Below are 17,456 nucleotides of genomic sequence, written 5' to 3'. Positions count from 1 at the left end.
AAGTTTACCGTAGAGTTCTGCTAGCTAGGGGTTCATCCTTCACCACACTGTAACAAGGGACGAAAGACTTTCGGATTTGAGTTTCTCTCAAAACAACAACGACAACAATAATTCACTACCACACACCATTCCATTACAAACTGCTTAAGATCGTTTCAAGCAAAGGACCCAACGTACACAAATATTAAGTGCTTGCATTTGCTCCTCGAACGTAGCCCACTTTCCATGTCACTAAGAGAATACTCTAGCAACACCACTTGTTGTCTATCGAGTAATAGCAAGTTAATTGGGATAACATGATTAACAAAAAATCAGGAAAAATATACCTTATTAATTACTTTTATCAAGCTTCATAAGCCCAAGTGGTTTTACAAAAATTAGAGAACAAGTTGAAATAAATAGAAAAGATCTACCAAGACTTGAAACACTATCGTTTTGTTTCAAACGCAGAAGTGTTTGAAGCTATGTGCGAACGCAATTCAAAATTCAGTATTTCAGCAGATCCTGTGACTACTTTACCTTCAATATATTCTGAAATGCTTTCCCGTAACAGCAACTATTTAGTTCGAAAGCTCGATACAGCTGTTAATATTAGAGCAAGCAGAAGCTTCCTAAAGCTGATGAATATTTCACCCTAATGGAATTCTATCCCATCCTAAGCAGGTAACGATAACGTATTCCACAGAAACTCCCGACCATCATTATGGAGTCCAAAACTCACACTCGTCGTCATCGTCGTCGTGAAAGCATTTGGTTTTCCATTCCCACAGCCCTTTAGTGGAAAAGCATAGGTACACCTCCTCAACGGGATCGGAAGGTTTTAATGCTGTTCGTGTCGTTGATGAAACCACGGTAGCGTGACGGATGATGACGACCACATCGTCTCAGTTGTTTGGTTGTCGCATCATTAACGCTAAGTCGGTGTCAAAAGAAATGCCATAATCTATTCACATTTTCGCATTATATTAGTCTGCGCCCACCCCACGTTTTGTGAAGCATTGCATCATCGGTACGAGAAGAGAGGCGATCGGTTGAAAGAAAGAGTATACCCCATTAGGCATAAAGACGTTAGGCACAAGGATAGTACACATAAGGATGTGATAAAGGCAGAAAAGACGTTTGAAATAAATTAATTAGGACACATTCAAAGATTAATATAAACTATGGTTATTATAAAATACCTTTAGGACATTCTCTTAAGATGTATGCGTATATTCATGAATTGAGTGAGGTAAGAAATCTTCGTCCTGTGAAGCAAGATGAAAATACTTGACTCGAATGAAGTGACTGGCCGTGTTAATCAAACGGGAACTCACCTTATTTGCATCAAGCTACGTCACTCTTATGATAAAGAAACTGCTGTTCAACCAAATCGGTCTCTATTACCAATGGATGTCTAACTAACATTCTTTCCCTACCTCGATTACCATAAGGACGTGCCGGACTCCGTTATTGGCTTTCGATGTCTCGATTTGGGTACATTGCAAATGGTTTGCTAATCCCAAGCCATTGCACTATGGTGCATCACTATGCACCTTCGATTATTCTGCTTAATGACGGAGCCACAACTACAAATCATACGGTCATTATTGTTCATGCTCATACTATCTTACATTATATCAAAGACGAAATACTATACCTAACGTTAATTATGCCTATCGTATTTATGCCAAACGTACTAATTCCTAACGTGCACCAGATACGAAAGCACTGAAAGAATCATCGTTTGGTGGTTGGTAGGCATGAGCTTCTGCTACCACATCGACATTAATTCTCGGAATATACCTACCTAAAGAGAGTCTGAAATTCTGTAAAACTGTCTGACATTTCGCTGCGGGCAACGCCTAGAATGATTTGTAATATATGAGCTACGCGGCCGCTTTCATGCATCTAACATGACGACACTAATGACGAAAAATTTGCGCCTCATACTTTGTGTCTGGTTTTCAAATTGACGAACCAAATTTTGGCAGTTCTTGCTACAGCACCCCCCGTGTGGTTACAATACAAAAACCTTGCAGGACTCGTCCAACGGCGGTGGGTCTTCAATGAACATTGATATATGTTGGTTTGATTATGTTCCATAACGTCGTTCTATGGGTAAAAGCAAGCGGAACATTATGTGAAATTTATCTGGAGTTGACGGAAGATGCGTTGGTTTGCAAGAGTTGTTTAGCTGTTTCCACATGTTAGTCTTATCAGCGATATCTAATAATAATAATCTAATCGTCACAGTATGAGCAATTGAAAAGTAAAATGTCTTACTTCCGCTGACAAAGCAGATATTCATTTATTAAGTTAACATCTAGACAGATAACACTGAATCAACGATTTCACGTGACAATACTCGGTTCGTGGCCGCATCTCTCCATCCTCGGTTCTGCCCCATGCTCGCCAAATCGATACGCACTTGATCCGCCCACCTAGCTCGCTGCGCTCCACGCCTTCTTGTACCGACCGGATCCGAAGCGAACACCATCTTTGCAGGGTTGCTGTCCGGCATTCTTGCAACATGCCCTGCCCATCGAATGCTTCCAGCTTTGGCCACCTTCTGGATACTGGGTTCACCGTAGAGTTGGGCGAGCTCGTGGTTCAACCTATGCCGTCACATGCCGCTTTTCTGCACACCGCCAAAGTTCGTCCTAAGCACCCGACGTTCAAAGACTTGCAGGTCCTCCTCGAGCATCGTCCACGTTTCATGCCCGAAGGGACTATCTTTTTTGAGCACAGCTTCTTCTGAAGGCCACAGAAGGCCCAACTTCCACTGATGATGCGCCTCCGTATTCAACGGCTAACGTTATTGTCAGCCGTCAGCAAGGATCCAAGGTAGACGAACTCGTTGACCACCTCGAACGTATCCCCGTCTATCGTAACACTGCTACCAAGGTGAGCCCTATCGCGTTCGGCCCCACCAGCTAGCATTTACTTTGTCATGGACGCATTCACCACCAGTCCAACTTTTGCTGCCTCGCGTTTCAGATGGATGTACAGGTTTGCAACCATTTCAAATGCTCGGCCGACAATGTTTATATCATCCGCGATGCAAACAAATTGACTGGATCTCGTAAAATTCGTACCCCGGCTGTTAAGCCCAGCTCTCCGCATAACACCTTCTAGCGCAATATTGAACAACAGGCAGGAAAGTCCATCACGGTGGTAGGTCATTTGGCATAAAGTCGTTTGGCATAAAGCCGTTTGGCATAAAGTCGTTTGGCATAATGGTCATTTGGCATAAAGTCGTTTGGCATAATGGTCGTTTGGCATAATGGTCGTTTGGCATAATAATCGTTTGGCATAATGAGTCTGAAACCAAGAATTTCTTAATTTTTCGTTTTTAAGTTTCTATTGAATCTTTCTGATGACATCAGGCTTGTTGTGGAGTCAATTGATACAAAATGACACATTATTCAACAATCATTCGCTCTTGAATAAATTTAAGCATATTAGGAAATTATTGCCATTAGTAATTTATTATTTATCCAGAAATAACCCTTCTTTCAAATATTAATTCCTCTTTAGAGTTTCGCTATTGAAACCAATTTTTGCACTGAAGATTTTTATATATTTAGCACAAATTTACCCTTCTTGTAATTGTTCTTTTTTTTCTAAATATAATGTAACCATAATTATAGGTATGAAAACTGTTGATTTAAAATGTCAATAAATTTCTCCTTCTTGTATGAATAGGCTGTTCTTTGGAGCTATGTCGTTTCCCCGAGTGCCAGTTTCCCGAATATCCCGTTTCTCCGGCTAGCCCACTTCCCCGAAAAGTTTTTAGCACTCATAATTGTCGTAACTTTATACATTTCAGGGTGGTAAACGAACTGACCATCTAATATGCACCTTTCTTTATTTAATTGGCAGTTCTTTCAAATGTTACCGTCCTCAGTATTTTTGCCAACATGTGTATAGCCGAGAATGACAGAATACTTTCTTCTTTTGACTGTTTATCGTTTTTTATCGTCACCACTTTTTGGGAAAACCAGTCATTCGGGAAAATGGCATTCTGGGAAAAGTAGCACAATCACTTCGATGATTCTGAACGCACTTTTTTATGTCTTTTCGTTTTATTATGCCGCAATAATTTTCGGCGTCCATTCTTCTATTGGTTCAATTATAAATTTTGCCTTCTTTTAAAAATAAGCTGTTCTTTATATTTATACTGTTTTAAATTTATTATTTAGTAAAGCTAAATGTTTACCATTTTTATATTTTGCTGTTTTATCAATTCTTGTCAGATGTGTTGTTAGAATGATAATTATTTTAGAACCTGCCAATATTCAGCATATACTTTTTTGGGCAAACGCGTGATCTCCTTCCGAGATATGCTGGAATAAATATCATTTTAATCATAAATTTTCCCTTCTCTCGATAAAAGACGATGTTTTTGATGTACACTTACAAAATAAGAATATATATTGATCCGTTGAAAAGTTTTGCCACTAATATTTTTGCATTAAGTCGCATTGATAGATCTTTGGATTAGAGCTTTTGATGTTTTGCAAAAAATATCCATTCTTTTATCAAGTTATTTTCATCGAGTGTTACGTCCAAACTGAGACAGACCTTGATCTGCAGCGAAATATTCTATGACCGTTCCTTTGATGAATAACTGCGAACTTTCTTCACCAATTTACTTTTTTTTACATATTCATATCGCAACAAGCTCAAAGATACTCTATGTTTTGAGATGTAGAGACACGTCGCGAGTTTTATTTAGAAATACACTCTAATGTCACAACAATTTTTGAAATTCTTAGCTTGGAAAACCTCTGAACACCGCGCTTGTTTAGAACCTACCAAAATTGTTTGCTATGGGCTCAATGGCGTTCATCTCGGTAAACGCTCAAAAATACCGATATGTATTTTAAGTCAATCATTATGCCAAACGGCCATTATGCCAAACGACCATTATGCCAAACGACTTTATGCCAAACGGCTTTATGCCAAACGACCTTATGCCAAACGACTTTATGCCAAACGGGGTACAATCTCCATCACCTTGTCGTAGTCCCCGGCGGGATTCAAACGAACTGGAGTGTTCGCCTGAAACCTCCACACAGTTTTGCACACCTTCCATCTTCGCTCTTATCAGTCTCGTGAGCTTCCCGGGAAAGCTGTTCTCGTCCATGATTTTCCATAGCTCTACGTGGTCAGTATTGTCGTATGCCGTCTTGAAATCGATGAAAAGGTGATGCGTTCGGACCTGGTATTCACGACAATTTTAGAGGACTTGCCGTACAGTAAAGATCTGATCCGTTCTCGATCGACCGTCAACGAAGCCGGCTTGATACACTATAACCTCAATTTACGAACTAGATTGGGGGTGCGTAAATTGAGTTGGTGCGTAAATTGAATCAGTGCGTAAAACGAGGGAGCTCAGTTCGTAAAACGAGGTTTTGCCGTTTGAAGTTTTCTTGTATGAAATTATTTTATATTATTTAGAAAAAATATGCTCTTTTGGAACCATTGACATATTATTAATACATTGGGTTCTAAATCAGGCTAGAATGTGTGCAAGTTAAGGTCTTCCAAGAACTCTTTGGAGTTTGGGCATGTGATTCTACATGAATTAACGGAGATCAGTTTATCATTTCTATGTAGAAGAATGTCTCACATTACTGGACCCTAGAAGATTGTTATATTTTTAAGAAGCGTTTTTATTGCCAGATCCAAGTTTTGGCAATTAAGTGAGTACAACAGGTGTTCTAGTTCAATGTACTGGCATATTTAGCGATCCTTTGATGTTTTTTTTATATGGCACAGGCTCTTATCTCTTCATAGTAGTAAAATGAGTATTTTTATAATTTGTGCCGATGTCCTAGGTCCTCCAAGGACTCTATTGAATATAGGCCTTGGGATCTACGACCGTAATAAGAGATTTGGGATTTGGAATGGATTTGGATTTGGATTGGATTTGGATTAGATTTGGATTGGAATTGCATTTACATTAGATTTGGATTGGATTTAGATTGGATTTGATTTTGATTTTTGGTATGGTTTTGGATTGGATTTGAAATAGATTTGCATTTAGATTGGATTTGATTTTGATTTTGGATTGGATTTGGATTTAGAATGGATTTTGATTGGATTGGTTTTGGATTGGATTTGCATTTCGATTGGATTTGATTTTGGATTAGATTTGGATTTGGAATGGGTTTGGAATGGATTTGCATTTAATTTGGATTGTACTTGAATTTGATTTGGATTGTATTTACATTTAGATTAGATTTGGATTGGTTTGTTTTTGATTTCGGTTTGGTTTTGAATTGGATTTGGATTGGATTTGGATTTGGTTTGGATTGGATTTGGATTGGATTTTACTGGACTGGACTTGGATGAGATTTGGATTGTATTTGCATTTAGATTAGATTTGGATTGGATTTGATTTTGGATTGGATTTGGAATGGATTTGCATTAAGATTAGAATTGGATTGGATTTAGATTGGATTTGATTTTGATTTTGGATGGGATTTGGATTTAGAATGAATTTGGATTGGATTGGATTTGGATTTAATTGGATTGGTTTTGGATTGGATTTGCATTTAGATTAGATTTGGATTAGATTAAGATTGGATTTGATTTTGATTTTGGATAGGATTTGGAATATATTTGGATTGAATTTGCATTTAGATTAGATTTGATTTTGATTTTGGTTTGGTTTTGAATTGGATTTGGATTGGATTTGGATTTGGATTGGATATTACTGGACTGGATTTGGATGAGATCTGGATTGGATTTGGATTGTATTTGCATTTAGAATAGATTTGGATTGGATTTAGTTAGATTTGATTTTGGATTGGATTTGGATTTAGAATGGATTTGGATTGGACTGGATTTGGATTAAATTGGATTAGTTTTGGATTAGATTTGCATTTATATTAGATTTAGATTGAATTTGATTTTGATTTTGGCTAGGATTTGGATTTTGAATAGATTTGGATTGGATTTGCATTTAGATTAGATTTGATTTAGGTTTGGTTTTGAATTGGATTTGGATTTCGTTTGGATTGGATTAGGAATGATTTGGGTTAGATTTTACTGGATTGAATTTGGTTAAGATTTGGATTGGATTTTACTGGACTGGATTTGGATGAGATTTGGATTGGATTAGCATTTAGATTAGATTTGGATTGGGTTTGATTTTGATTTTGGATTGGATTTGGATTTGGATTGGATTTTACTGGACTGGATTTGGATGAGACTTGGATTGGATTTGATAGCATTTCGATTAGATTTGGATTGGATTTAGATTGGATTTGATTTGGATTTGAAATAGATTTGCATTTAGATTGGAATTGATTGGATTTGATTTTTATTTTGGATTGGATTTGGATTTAGAATGGATTTGGATTGGATTTGGATTAAATTGGATTGGAATTGCATTTAGATTAGATTTGGATTAGATTTAGATTGGATTTGATTTTGATTTTGGATAGGATTTGGATTTTGAATAGATTAGATTTGGATTGGATTTAGATTAGATTTGATTTTGGTTTGGGTTTGAATTGGATTTGGAATGGATTTGGGTTGGATTTTACTGGACTGGATTTGGTTGAGATTTGGATTGGAATTGGATTGTATTTGCATTAAGATTAGATTTTGATTTTGGATTGGTTGTAGATTGGTTTTTGATTGGATATGGATAGGATTAGACTGGATTGGATTTGGTTTTGGATTTGGAATGGATTTTGATTGAACAAGGATTGGATTTAGAAACATTCGGAATGATTAATTTGTAAACGAAAATCCGTTTATCTTATGTTTATCTCTCAATTTAATTTATGTGTACCGATATTTTATATTACCGTAAAACTTATCATTAGAACGTCAAGGGAACGGTGAGCAACTAAATATTATATGCCGAAACAATGTATGAGTTTCTAATTGTCGTGAACCTACGATACGATTACTCAGTTCAACGTCACCTGTTATCGGAATAACTTGTTGAAGATTTACATATCCAATCGTGCACTCAACAAACAGAATTATCCCTCTTCTCCATTGCTGGTGATTTCGGAATGATTCGACAATTTGCTGGCAAACCCTTCTCATCCTGATCTATTACGAAACTAAGCCGGACCTACAACTCACAGCACATGATAAAAAAGTGAATATTCCAACCACGAACGGACTCCGGACTCCGATGGTGAGCAGATAGAAATTCAATTTCATGAAAAATGGAAAGCTCATTCCCCAAACGTGGCTCGGAGATCGTGAAGAAGCTCTCATGCCCATCCTTAAGTGTTCATTTTCAGTTTGTCTTGCAAAAATCGAGTGCTTTCTTAACGAAGGACGGTGCAAATCCGTTTTTACTCCGCTTGCCATGTTAGGTCCGTGTCCGGTGCTCCGACCGAAAGCCAATGGCCCAAAAGGTGAAGGATGAGAAAATTAGATGTCATGTAAGACCCGGCGAACTACATTCGGGCGAACCAAAACCCCTACGATGACATCTACATTCAGGCCGAAGTGCACTGAACTCAAGAAGAAGTTTGATAGTAATACTTTTCACGCTATCAGCAAAGTTATACAAATGCAGCTGGTCTGAGATCGAAACGGGAAAAGGACCATTCCTTACTTGGTTTCATTTCTCACACCTTTTTTCCACTGTCCATCCGCTGGAGTCCAAGCAACGACGAATGGAACAAGTTTAGATGTCTTCGCTCCTGACAGGAAACTTATTGGCTTTAAGATTGAACTGCACATTTCTTACCGGGGCAGTTGCTTGCTTACCGTGTTTCTGTCTAAGCTGTTTGTTCTTGTAAGTTACTGATGCCCGTCCAGTTTCCAACGTTTCCCTTTTGCTGAATACAATTTAACTTTACCCCGGAGGATGTCGATGAATAATGCACCGGTGTAGCAAATCTAAAAACAGTTTCCACTATCGAAACGGGGGAAAAAACTTGAAGATAAACGTTCCGAATGTGTTTACACTTGTAGATCACTCCCATTGCATGCTAAAAGTTGAATAGATGTTTTGTGAATTTTATTTCACCCACCCTCTTCTCTTCACCCTTTTGGAGACTCATACGTTTACCTCAAAAACAGATCATTTCATTCGTACCGTAATCTGGAATAAGATTGATATTTTTTTGGGAAATGAAATTACTGTTGCAAGTTTATAAAAAAGGAATAATTATTTAAAAAAGATAATCTAATAGTAGAACAGTAGAGTATTGTACCTCTTAATTAAGCCCTAATTGCATTATCTTTTGACAAATACGCGTAGTAAAGATGGATCAAGTATGAGTGAAAATATTAAAAAAATTTCACTTGATAACGTGGGAGTCGAACTACTTAAGATACTATGTACATGAAGAAAGTCAGTAGGGACGTAAATGAGGATGAGAATAATTATACACTTTGCTGAAAGCTCTTTACACCCCCTTATCTCAAATCGCAATAAAATCCATCGTGCACCCTAGAAACCATAATCCACCAATATCACCCCCCTCTTATGTCTGCTTATGAACTTCAAGAAGTATAATAGTCTGTTAGAAGCTTCCAATGACTAAAGACCACAATCCCTACACATTTAATAATTTTTATATGGACTAAACATCATAAGGATAAGGGGAGTACTGTGATTTATAGACAGCCCCTGCTCAATGTAACCCCGAGTTACGGTGCTGAGAATTTTACTCACCTGTCCCGCATGCAGCAAACAAACCAGGAAGCATGCCCAAAAATACTTCCATTCAGCTGATGCTCCCTGGGTTTCCCCGAGGGACACATGTGTAACAAACTTGTCCTATTAGATTCCGGGAAAAGTTGGGTCACAACTGACGAAAACTACATCCCATACCGGGGGGATGAATCTTTTGCAAAACGGAGTAAAAGTTTTGATGCATTTTTTTATTCCTATTGCTGCTGTGTTTTACGGATACAAACAGCTTCCTGAATGTTGATTACCGATGATGTTCCACCGGGGAAAAGGTAAAAGAGCATAGTTTAGTTGGAAGTTTTTTTTCTGTTCAAATAAATGTCTGATCGAGTAGGGAGGGACGCAGATGGTGAAAGGGTAAGGCAATAAAAAAGGATTTTCCTTGTTGCAAGGATGCCTCAGGCAAATGGACAAGGGTTTTCTTTTCAATTTATGGATACAATATATAAATATTTTCAAACATTGTGCTAATATGTAAAGTATTGGACAATACGTTTCTTTTTTCTATTATTCGTAAATAAATGTTTAGCTTTGGAGGAAAATATTGCAGTTACCTATGAACCATATGCTATCTGTCTATGGACTGTTCATATTAAAAACTGGACATTTTGTTTATGGTATATCTGGGTATATCTTTTTCTATCTACAGAAGACTCTCCACATCTCGATATCTCTCCCTATGTCGATGATTTATTTTTCGGTCCCTTTATTCTGCATATTTTTTCACTCTCCATATCTCAATATCCTCCTTATCTCTATATCTCCCTATCTCGATGTTCTCTCCGTATGTCGATATGCCTTATATCAAAGTTGACTTGACTAGATCTTCGGGATTCAAAACAATTTACAAAGACGAAATGACGTCTGTTTATTTTAAATTTTCCTGGTGACGGGGTGATTTTCAATCTAGTATTTATTAACAGTATGTTCTTTGTCTCTATCTCCCCGATATCAATGGTCCTTTCGATATCGAAATGTGGAGAGTCGACTGTATTAATAAAATCGTTATCTGTTTTCTCTGCAACGTTCAACTACTATTCTATGATGTTATGAAAATATAAGACCTACCAAAATGCTTGTTATTGAAGAACTAAATAGATTTCACAAAAAATCCTAAGAGAAGAAAAAAAGTTCGCATGACTTTCTCTGGGATACGACTGTGATGTTTATGCTCTAAGCAGCCCTGCTTAGTCGCGCTCAGTCGACGACTAAGAAGCTTTTCTCAGTTTTTTTCATAGCGCCCTGACTTCAGTTGAATATTTAAGCTGTATCGTCAACCTGAAGTAATTTGACTTTGTTTCATGTAGATCAGCTGCATTTGAGGGCGTTCAGGGGCATCATTTAAAAATTACAAGCTCTGTAAAAACGCCTTGTGTAGTGGTGAACCTAGCAGATTACCGTACCTTAAGCAGTGAACGTTGTGTATATGATACCTAAAAGTATAAAGAGACTTTGGAATAGAAAGCGGGATGATTATCTGAGCGACTAACAGTGACGGTTGATATCGGGACACTACAATTGGCGAGAGGATTGGTGAAAAAAAAAACTAATTGGAGGTAGGAAGCATAATCTTATTTTAATTTCTTTTTTGACTTGCCCGGACAAGGTAACTGTTAAAGAGGTGACTGATGTTTGTTTTGAGGAGGGTTGAAATGAGATTCAGTTGTGGAACATGAAAGGGAAAAGAGGGGTTCGCTGACGTGGAGAGTGGTGAAACGATTTTGAGGTTGAGGGACAACCGGGAGGTTATGATCCACAATCGGGAGATTGAGGTCCGCGACCGGGAGGTTGGTATTTTGATCTGATAGCAAACGTAATCAAAAGCAATGATTTGAAACTGCATCCGGGAGGATGAGATTTTCAATGTATACAGTGCATGCTGAGGTGGAGTAAGGATGTGTATCATTCGGTAAAGTTTCCACGCAGTGAGATTTTTTTTTACTTTTCGAAAAAGGCCAATCTGGCTTACCGGATTGTTTTTTTTATTAGGTTTAATTACCGCATGACTTTATTATTATGAAAATTTATTGGCTTTTTTCGGTGAATACAATGCCTATACTCAGAGTGAAAGGGAGTAACGAAAGTAATGAAATGACAAGATGGATAGAATCACAAGCGAGCGACGAGAGAAATGAATAGAAGTTGAAAATTTGTTTTAACAGAGGGCCATATGTGTAAACAACACAATCGAACGACAAATCGTTGCCTAACGTCCTGGTCTCGAACGGCTAGATGTTGTAGTGTTAGTAGTGACCAACTTCATTACGGGCCCTACGATTTTTTTGAAATTTTGTCCAGACATGCAGCTTAGCTATAAAAAACGACATGTGAGCACAGATTTGATGGAGATTTTTTTCTGATAATAACGGTCAGGGGAGCACCGTGTTGTTGTGAACGTCCTGTGTGAAGAACTTTAACTGTTTGTAGAAATTAAGGCAATAAATTAAGTAAATTAGTAATAAGAATAAAGTGCATGTTTTAAGGTTCGTTAGTAAAATATAGTGATTTTAAATCAACCGGTTAGCTGTACAGTTTTGACTACCGAAACTACTGCAAGTGCAAGTGTTGTGTGCTGCTAAATTCTGGACCGTGCCAAGAGTATAGAACCACCAAAAGAACTTTCGAAGCTTAGAAGTCCACTGCAATATTAAGCATATGAAAACAATGTTAAAATCCAAAGCAATTATCAACTGTTTTGCACTTCGATATCACTTCAAGAGCGACAATTGATTTTAAAATGAAGCGGTGTATTTGGCTGAAGTGCGGAAACCTCTCCCGAAAAACATTCAAAATTTCTAGATGTCCTGTCCTAAAAAACCTGAAAATTTGTTTGTGAACAAAAGTTCCTGATTATTTTTTTTTCACTGAAATCATATATTTCTCCAAGTCTACATTAATTCACGTTCGAATACAATCAAACATTCTATGAATCGAATCTCAAAAAAATCTCAAAATGTTTTCAGATATGTTTTTCTTTATTGTTTTTCTTCACACCCTATTTTATAAAAAAAAAAAGTTTCGTCTGTTATGGTTGAGTAATTCTCGCTGAAATCCGGCCACCATCGGCACATATCGTAAGAATACCAATTTTTGTTGCAGTTAACTACATGAGGCCACAACTAAAAGAAACGTGTTTTTATTAATTCATATTGGTAGAACCCTCGTACGCTAGCTAGCTAAACAGTTTGTAAGAAAGCTAATTTTTCGATAGAATGAAAATATTTGTAAAACTATCTTTTTTTTTTTTTTCTCAGATATCCCTTGAAATACGAAGCAAACTTAGTGGCATCGTATGTAGGAAGGATGTAGCTTTCATATGAAATAAATTTAGCCGCCATCTTGAAATTCAATGCAAAAAGACATGAAGCAAATACTAATTAAGTGCTTCACTCGCGAAAGGAAGGATAAGCGTTTCGGACGACAACTTCGGATATCTAAAAACATCAGATACGGAGATCGAATTCAAATAATATATTGAGTAACAACGTGACCGAACGATAGCTCTCACTTTCAGATACTACCTCTGTTCCCGTAGGCTTCTCTTCGCGGGGTGATGTTGATGACTGCGTGGAACTGGTAAATCATATAGGGATGCTCAAGATAGTCCTATATACATGTGCTCATCATCACCAAAGCTAGCTAAGAAAAAACTGAGTTAGAGCAGCATCAAAAAATTAGTAAGTGAATATGAAATGAGCGATTTTCCAAATCAATGCAAACATCACATTGTATACAACAAAATAATAAATATTCAATCGTTGGTTCTTTCCTCGAGTCGCCAATAAAATGGGATTATCATTTTGGGGCCCAAAAATCTGGTGGTCAACTTGAATGTTGAAGCCATCTTTATTCAAGCAATAGTATGATTTTTTGTATTATGATGGCACCGGTGCCGGTACCAATGATTGTAACTGTATCATTCGATTATACTATACCATCCCGGGACATCCAGGGATTTGAAAAATTTCGGGATTTCCCTTTTCCCGTTCTTACGTCCCGGGAATCCCGGAATTCCCGAAATTCCATTTTGTGATATCTTAGTAATGAAACATTTCAAATGAAATATTCCTCTTCTGTGTGATTTCAAATGAGGAACAAAAAAATCGAGTTACTCATCACAAAAAGCTGATATTTTCTTCAAATTAGGTTAGATTTTCATATCTTGTTACCTTGAATAGTGTGCATGTTAGGAGCGGCTCACAACAGCGTCTGTTCCCCGTGTCAGGGGCGGCTGACCAGCCCGACTGAAAGGGAAGGACTCTTAGCTAAACTGCGCACTATGGTCATTAAGAGGGAATGGTCTTCCGGAAATTTATGGAGTTGGTGCAAGGCCCTGCAAGCCAGTCGTAAAAACAAAATCATGCAACGAATAATCAACGAGAGAACACGAATCGGGACAATCGGTGAAGACCACAGCGACGTAAGGGGACTAGCAATTAAAAGCTCGGTACGTGGAAGTGTAAATCTCTCAACTTCATCGGGAGCACACGCATACTGCTGAAGGACCGCAGTTTTGGCATCGTAGTGTTCCAGGAAGTGTGTTGGAAGGGATCAATGGTGCGAACGTTTAGAGGTAATCATACCATCTACCAGAGCTGCGGCAGCACACACGAGCTGGGAACAGCTTTAATAGTGATGGGTGATATGCAGAGGCGCGTGATCGGGTGGTGGCCGATCAATGAGAAAATGTGCAAGTTGAGGTTTAAAGGCCGGTTCTTCAACATCAACATCATAAACATGCACATCCCCCACTCCGAAAGCACTGATGATGATAAAGACGCTTTTTACACGCAGCTTGAACACAAGTACGACAGCTACCCAAGCCACGTCGTCAAAATCGTCATAGGAGATCTAAACGCTCAGATTGGCCAGGAGGAGGTCCACTTTTAACTGAGACCAGTTTGGTTCTTACACAATCTGTAAGTTCATCAAAATTACCAAACTACCTAATTTTGAAGAGAATGCTGTTTTAGGATTCAAAATTGGTAGGAAATTAACAAGGTTGTCTAAAATTTACTTACGGTATATTACAACTTTAAAACTCACCTTCAAGTCGTTTTCGTTAATTTCGTTTAGCTCGCCAAAATCAGATAACACAAGTCACAGTCCTAATTGCGACCAATGCCATCTTCTTCCAAATCTCCCCCGACTGCTGTAACATCTCATCAGTTAGCGAGATTCTAAAATGTGTAAACTCCCAGTGACAACGTTTTGCAGAAATGAAATTAAATGGTACATTTTATTTTCAAGCTTGATCTGCGATATGATTATCGCATAACGCTGCCATGCCATGATTTCTGTTCTAGTTGTGCTTCAGGGTGGAATGGTAGAGCATTGCAGCCACGGTTCAGCAAACGACGTCCGTTGCTCGGTGAGATGAAGATCTGCCCGTTGAGTGAAATGGTGAATCGTAAAGCATTTATTTTTTAACGTGTCACAGAAACCAAACGATAAAGAACAGTGCTTGTAATTCATGGTGATGCGATTTATGGGCTGACAGTTGGATCTGGGTGCTGCTGGAAGCGAGAAACTAGAAATTTGCCGACAGCTTCGGGCTTGCACATGCTGTATAAGAGTTAGTTTGTGGTGAATTTTTATTTGCAAAAATCATTTCCCAAAACGTTGCATCTGCTAAATTTGATGCGAAAATCAAATTAAATGCGCTCCGTAAAACCAAGCCAACACTCCGGGCGTCATTCCCTTATCAAATCAACACTAAATCCCTGCCGAGATAAGGCGGAAATTTGATTTAAAAGTTTCGTTGCATCTGTCTTTTTACAGTGGAGCGTAGCTTTCCGATCGTCAAGAAAGCTGTAACCCACAACAGGACCCTTGCTGCTTGCGGCAGTTTTGGGCTCTTTTCATCTGGTATAGTGGAATACACTGGGGCATATTTACTTCCCTCATACGAGGGAAGATGGCTTCTAGCGCGAGGGAACAGTTTTCCGCAATTCTGAGCTCCGGCGAAGGGTTGACGGAGAACAAACTTGACGGAAACTGTAAATATTGCTGCACACATTGAACAAACTGTAAAACAACATTTCATATTTTTCGCCGCTCGTACGGATTATAGCTAGCCAAACAGAGGATAAATCCAAAGGGACTTCTATGAGTTTAGGTACACGTGCAGGCAGCCCTGGATGATGAGGTGAAAGTTGACATAATTTTTATGAACCTTGTTACCAGAAATCTGCGATGGATTACTGTGCATGGCCGATCGTAACGTGAATGTACAGATGACCAATATGCTATGAGTGAGTTGAATAGCAACATTGTTAGGCAAAGAAAAATTTCACAGGGATTATGACCAACTTCACTGTATTCTGTAATTATCGAAGTCTTGTGGATATTTCCGAAAGAACTAGATAGTGTGTGCAATATGGTACCAGGGAACCGGGTAGAGATCGGCAACTGGAAGATGATGGAGCTGTACGCTCGTAATGCCGTGACGCTACGCTGTATCCATCCATGTACGGGGTAAGTATCCATCAATATGACAGTAGATCACTTTGTATGTTATTTTCATCGTAACAAAGTGTTACTGAAAGATAGAATCGTTGGCTCTTCATCAAAGCAGCAACGTTTTAGTTCAAAATTCCGATTAAAAGTGCACATTCGATTGCTCGATTGTAACATTAGGCACCTTCTAGCTGATCGCTACTGCTTACAAAGTGCAATTTAATTAGACATTATATCGGTTGCTCCCCTCTCCAAAACAACCGCCAGATAATGACTATTCCATGTTTCCCTCGGGAGCACACAACTGGCAATTATTGCTATTTGAAGAGTATCCAAACTGATACCTTTCACCCCGATGTTGAGCGCTTCACCAAATGGTACCCATCATTAACCCCTTCCATCATTATACGAGAATCCCTTCCCCAGCACATAATGGACCATTTATTGTATGATAAGAATACCTAATCGATGGCTTCATTCTGGTAATATCGCTCCGATGTTTTACAACTGTTTTGCCCTTCCAACTGTTGTGCAGCTGTTGTGGCCTCGACTCGGCATCCAACGGTGAAACAAATTAACATTATTAATATGTTATTAGCAATATTACACCAGGTTCGAGGATGTTCCTATGGACTTTAGGAGTCATTGCACGCACAGTGGTCCAGCAAGCAGATTTTTGTGGCAAGATGTATTTAGAGCTATGGAATCAAACTTGCGACAAAAACTGTCTTTTACAAAGATTGATCAGTTTCGTTATTGGAGTTATTCAAAAATAGGGCGATTCACATTTGTATAAAAATGAATCAGCAACTTGATCAAAAACATTTTCTGGCATCAGCTTTATCAATTTAAATATCTCATCAAAGTAGTGAATTCATTAACAACTTTAAGAAGAACTCAAGTAATCATTAGCACGAATAATAAGCCCCAAATCGGTATCTCATATGCATATTGGCATTATACAGTAGGGACCCGATTTTGTCAGCCGCTCGATAAATTTGTTGAAATGTAAAACCTAATAAACTATTTGTTGTAGCTTGAAGCTTACTCCGCCAAAAACGAGTTCGTCTAAAGAGGTTTTCGAAACTCCATCCGTCCGTTCCGTAACACTGTACTTTAACAGATATGCCACGTGGTAAGAGTTTCCATGTAAATATGTAGTGGAAAAAGTAGCAAAATACATCATCATCATCATCATCATCATCATCATCACGGAGGTGAAGAATAAGGTCGATGAACTCATCCAGTTCGTCAAGAACCGACACAATGTGTGTTACAGGAGCGGAGATGGTTTCGGCAAAGGTCCCATCCGTGGTGTTTGAGGTTTTGCCTT

Source organism: Aedes aegypti, chromosome 1 (genome assembly GCF_002204515.2).
Source record: "Aedes aegypti strain LVP_AGWG chromosome 1, AaegL5.0 Primary Assembly, whole genome shotgun sequence".
In the NCBI taxonomy this organism is placed as follows: Eukaryota; Metazoa; Arthropoda; class Insecta; order Diptera; family Culicidae; genus Aedes; species Aedes aegypti.
The sequence above is the reverse complement of the archived record's forward strand: the minus strand, read 5'-3'. Positions refer to the sequence as shown.